We start from the raw sequence: 6,118 nt of genomic DNA, 5'->3' as shown, positions 1-6,118 counted from the left end.
TAGCAGTTCATCGCACCAGCTCAAGAACCCCTCTCGCGAGGCTGTTCTTCCCTTGTACTGTCCATCATCAGCCCCAGAGGCAATCCACCACACCACACACTGGAGTAGGGTATTACACCACAAGGGTGGCCCGAACCAGTATAAACATCGTGTCCGTTGTGTTTTCATCATTTTCATCTTAGTTCGCACGAGAGGATCGGACGTAGATTGGTAGGGGAGAGATCTCCGTGCGCACCCCAGTGTTCGAACCTCAAGGGTCTGCCGGAACGTGAAACCCGACAACGAGGAGCAGAATGAAATGAAAAATGGTTTTCAGCAAGGTATTCTTTGCAAGCACTGAAATTAGAAGTAACGAGTAGTTTGATAGCAAGATAATTTGTAACAAGCAAGTAACGATAGTAGTAACAAAGGTGTAGCAAAGTAGCCCAATCCTTTTGAGGCAAAGGACAGGCCAAAACGATCTCTTATGATAAGCAAAGCGTTCTTGAGGGTACACGGGAATTTCATCTAGTCACTTTCATCATGTTGGTTTGATTTGTGTTCGCTACTTTGATAATTTGATATGTGGGTGGACCGGTGCTTAGGTGCTATTCTTACTTGAACAAACCTCCTACTTATGATTAACCCCCTCGCAAGCATCCGCAACTATGAGAAAAGTATTAAGAATAAATTCTAACCATAGCATTAAACTTTTGGATCCAAATCAGCCCCTTACGTATTAGCGCATGAACTAGGTTTTAAGCTTTTGTCACTCTCGCAACCCATCATCTAATAACTACTCCGCCATGAATTCCCTTAGGCCCAAATATGGTGAAGAATCATGTAGTTGACGTTCACATGACACCACTAAGGGAATCACAACATACATACCATCAAAATATTGAACACATATCAAGTTCACATGATTACTTGCAACAAGATTTCTCCCGTGACCTCAAGAACAAAAGTAACTACTGTGACGCCCGGATAATTAAGCTACAGTAATTCCCTGCTAATGATGCCACGTCACCACGGTTACTATTGTCGATCTCGCAATGGTTCGAAACCGATTGAAATTCAAATTCAAAATCAAGCAAACAATAAACTTTTCAAATATTAAAACTAAAATGTTCAGATTGTGCCAAATAATGCGTAGGTAATTATGGTGAAGAAACCACACTTTTGTAAATTATTCAAATGCACTAAAATAAATAAAACAGCAGCTAAACCTATTATAAATGCCCTTTTGAAATTTATAAAAATGCGAACTAAATATTTTAAAAATACCAAAATATATTATGGAAGCGGGCTAATTTACAACCTCCATTTAGGTACTGGTCTTATAATTTTACAAAAATGAAAACTATTAAAAACTATAATAGAAAACAGAAAAGTAAAATAAAATAAAAACAGAAAAGAATATACAAAAAAATATAGAAAATAGAAACCCCCTTCCAAGTGGGCCTTGTGGCCCAGCTGGCCATTCGGCCAGGCCAGCCCAGCCGGCCCCCTCGCCCTCCCACTTAACCCCACCCTTGGGAAACCCTAGCCGCACCGACACCCACTTCCCCACCACTCTCCCTCTCCTCGATCCAATTGGGATTGGGGTGCACCCGCACGCCGTCGCTGCTGCCCGGAACGCCGTTCTCCGCCTCGGAACACCCCACCATCACCGTTCATCAGAGGAACCTCGCCGGAGCTCCTCCACCTCGGCTTCCTCATCTCCTCCCCCCACCGCGTATCGTCATCGTCCTCTGCCTCGACAAACGCTGCCCCGTGCCCTACGCCCTGCCGGCGAGGCCCTCGGCCTCTGCCTCCACTCCTCTCTCCCTCGCACGCCCCGACGCTGTCCGCGCCCGTGGACCTCTCCACGCCCATGCTCCCCGTCGCGGCTCTCCTCGCCTTGCCGCTCCAGCCGCGCGTTCCCGCATCCCCTCGCTGGCGGCACCCCTGCCCTGCGGCCACTGCCGCCGCTCGCCTCTGCCCAGCTGCTGCGTGCTCACACGCCGACGGCCGCCCTTGCCCGGCTCCGTCGCCCCTGCCCCGCGTGGCCTCGCCTCCTATCACTCGCGCCCACCGCCGCGTCTGTCCGCGCTCACCGTCCCGCTCATCGCCGCGCCCCGTGCGGGCACACGGCTCGCGCACCCTGCCACCCCTCGCGCGTCTAGGCCACGCCTCGACCGCCTCGCCCAGACACGCCCGCGGCCTCGCCTCTGCTTTGCTCGCACCGCTCCCCACTGCCCCTCGCCCTACGCGTGCTCTCTTCGCCGCCGCCTTGGGCCGTGCGGCTCCCCCCGCCTCCACGCGCCCATGCCCCACCGCACGCCCCTACTCCCCTCTGCGCCGCCGTCACCGGTCCCCCCCTCCCGCGGCTCCAGCCGCGCCGTGGCCGCCGGCGCGCGCCCTCCTGGGCGCCCGGGTGCTTCCCACCCCCTGGTGGCCTCGGGCACTAGCGCCCGCATCCGGCGCCCATCCCGTTAACCACCGCCCGAACCCATTATGCCCCCTGGGCCAATGGCAAATGGGGCCCGCCCCTATTAAACGTTTTAAAAAAAGAAGAAAATAAATAAAACTAAAAATATATTAATTCATTAATTAATTAAAAGATTAATTAACTTAATTAATTATATTTAATTAACCTAATCATTTAACTAAACTAATTAACTTGTTCAATTAATTTGTTAACAAACAGCCAATGACAGTGGGACCCTCTAGTCAGTTTGACTAAGTCAATTGACTGGTTGACTGATGACATCACGCTGACCTCATGCTGACATCATAATGCCATTTTCTAAATCAAATTAATTCTGTTAATTCTAAAAATGCTTTAAAACTTTAGAAAATCATATAAAATAAACATAACTCGGATGGAAAAACTTTGTACATGAAAGTTGCTCAGAACGACGAGACGAGTCCGGATACGCAGCCCGTTCGTCCGCCACGCATCCCTAGCATAGTAAACACGCAACTTTTCCCCTCCGATTCATCTGTCCAAAAACGCGAAACACCGGGGATATTTTCCCGGATGTTTTCCCCCTTCGCCGGTAACACCTCCTACCGCGTTAGGGCACACCTAACACCGTTGCTTGCTTTGTCATGCATCGTTATGCATCTGTTTGCATTATATTTATTGTTTCTTCCCCTCTTCTCTCGCTAGACACCGAGACTGACGCCGCTGCTACCCAGTACGACTACGGTGTTGACGACCCCTCTCTCTTGTCAGAGCAACCAGGCAAGCCCCCCTTGATCACCAGATATCGCCTACTCTCCTCTATACTGCTTGCATTAGAGTAGGATAGCATGTTACTGCTTTCCGTTAATCCTATTATGTTGCATAGCCAGTCATTGTTGCTACAACTGTTGATACCTTTACCTGCAATCCTAAATGCTTAGTATAGGATGCTAGTGTTCCATCAGTGGCCCTACACTCTTGTCTGCCTGCCATGCTATCCTACTGGGTTGTGATCACTTCGGGAGGTGATCACGGGCATATGGTATATACATATACTGTTACATTACTTATGATACTGTTCAGAGATGGGGGCTGAAGGGGCAGGTGGCTCCATCTCGGTAGAGGTGGGCCTGGGTTCCCGACGGCCCCCGACTGCTACTTTGTGGCGGAGCGACAGGGCAGGTTGAGACCACCTAGGAGAGAGGTGGGCCTGGCCCTGGTCGGCGTTCGCAGATACTTAACACATTTAACGAGATCTTGGTATTTGATCTGAGTCTGGCCACTGGCTTATATGCACTAACCATCTACGCGGGGACAGTTATGGGCACTCGACATCGTGGTATCAGCCGAAGCCTTCGTGACGTTAGCGACTGAGCGGCACGCGCCAGGTTGGACTGGAATGCCTACTCTTGTATAAGGGAGGCTAGGTCTGCTCACCGGCCGCGTTCGCAACGTGCAGGTGTGCAAAGGGCGATGGGCCCAGACCCCTGCGCCATAGGATTTAGACCGGCGTGTTGACCTCTCTGTTGTGCCTAGGTAGGGCTGCGACGTGTTGATCTTCTGAGGCCGGGCATGACCCAGGAAAGTGTGTCCGGCCAAATGGGATCGAGCGTGTTGGGTTATGTGGTGCACCCCTGCAGGGAAGTTGATCTATTCGAATAGCCGTGTCCCTCGGTAAAAGGACGACCCAGAGTTGTACCTTGACCTTATGACAACTAGAACCAGATACTTAATAAAACACACCCTTCCAAGTGCCAGATACAACCGGTGATCGCTCTCTCACAGGGCGACGAGGGGAGGATCATCGGTTAGGATTATGCTACACGATGCTACTTGGTGAACTTACCTTCTACTCTCTTCTACATGCTGCAAGATGGAGGTTACCAGAAGCGTAGTCTTCGATAGGACTAGCTATCCCCCTCTTATTCCGGCATTCTGCAGTTCAGTCCACATATGATACCCTTATTCCATTTGATACCAATGCGTACATATGTAGTGTAGCTCCTTACTTGCGAGTACTTTGGATGAGTACTCACGGTTGCTTTGCTTCCCCTTTTACCCCTTTCATATACCCGATTGCTGCGACCAGATGATGGAGCCCAGGAGCCAGACGCCACTGTTGACGATGATTACTACTACTCAGGATGTGCATACACCTATGTGCAGCCCGTTGACGACGACCATGAGTAGTTTAGGAGGATCCCAGGCAGGAGGCCTGCGCCTCTTTCGATCTGTATCCCAGTTTGTGATAGCTATCTTATGGCAACTTGTTTAACTTATGTCTGTACTTAGATATTGTTGCTTCCGCTGACTCGTCTATGATCGAGCTCTTGTATTCGAGCCTTCGAGGCCCCTGGCTTGTAATATGATGCTTGTATGACTTATTTTATTTGTAGAGTTGTGTTGTGATATCTTCCCGTGAGTCCCTGATCTTGATCGTACACGTTTGCGTGTATGATTAGTGTACGGTCAAATCGGGGGCGTCACAAGTTGGTATCAGAGCCGACTGCCTGTAGGAATCCCCCTTCCACACTCCTTGGCCGAAGTTGAGTCTAGTCGATGAAAACTATTTTACTAACATGGCTATGCGGCCCATGGGCCCACGTCGCCATTGGGTGGTATTAGGATCTTTTATTCCTCGTCTATACTCTGTGACTCTGATCTCTCTTCTATTTGGCTTAAACGAATTTTGCTAAATCTAACATTAGGATCTCGTTATCACTTTCACCTGGAGAGCGCCTTATTACTGATGATCGTCTGCTGCACGTGAAGACCCTGAAGATACTCTCCGCTGTTAACCCGAGAACTTGTGTTCATCGCGATTGCAATTCCCCTTCCACCGTCAACCCTTATGGGTAACTAGTTGCAGTTGTTATTCTTACATTCATCCCCAGTTGGTCTTGTTATTACAAGATAGAGATAAGTGCATATTACACCCCACAACTTTAGCCCTAGTCTAATATACACCCCTCAACTCCAATATTGTCTAAAATACACCCCCAACTCTCAAAACTGGCTAGAATTCAACCCTCCCCTCCCTGTTGACCGGTTTTGACCCAGTTTGACCGGTTTTGACTGAGTGAACAGTAAAAATAAAAATTTTAAAAACAATTTTCTTTTGAAAAAATTCAAAAAAGGTTCCAAGTTTTTTCACCGCGCGAACAGTAAATTAAAAAAATAACCTTTTCAGCATGTTTGGACACCTGAGTAAATTTGAGATGTCCGTAAATTCGAAAAAAAATTCAAAATTTTCAGCATGGTGAACAGTAATTCGGGAAAAAATCCAAAAAAATCACCATGCGCTCAAACATCATCCATGCAAAAAAAGGGTTTTAAAAAAAACGATTTTACTGTTCACCAAGCTGAAAATTTGAAAAAACAAATCGAATTTACGGACATCTCGAATTTACTCAAGTGTCCAAACATGCTGAAAAGGTGATTTTTTTTCTTAATTTACTGTTCACACGGTGAAAAAAACTTGAAACTTTTTTGAATTTAAAAAAGTATTTTTGGTTTTTAAAATTTTATTTTTACTGTTCACTTAGTCAAAACCGATCAAACTGGGTCAAAACCGGTCAACGGGGAGGGGGGTTGAATTATGGCCGGTTTTGAGAGTTGGGGGTGTATATTAGACGGTATTGGAGTTGGGGGTGTATATTACACTAGGGCTAGAGTTGGGGGTGTAAT

Source organism: Triticum urartu, chromosome 2A (assembly GCF_056163025.1).
Source record: "Triticum urartu cultivar PI428250 chromosome 2A, HENAU_Tu73, whole genome shotgun sequence".
Lineage (NCBI taxonomy): Eukaryota > Viridiplantae > Streptophyta > Magnoliopsida > Poales > Poaceae > Triticum > Triticum urartu.
Note: the sequence above shows the minus strand (reverse complement) of the source record.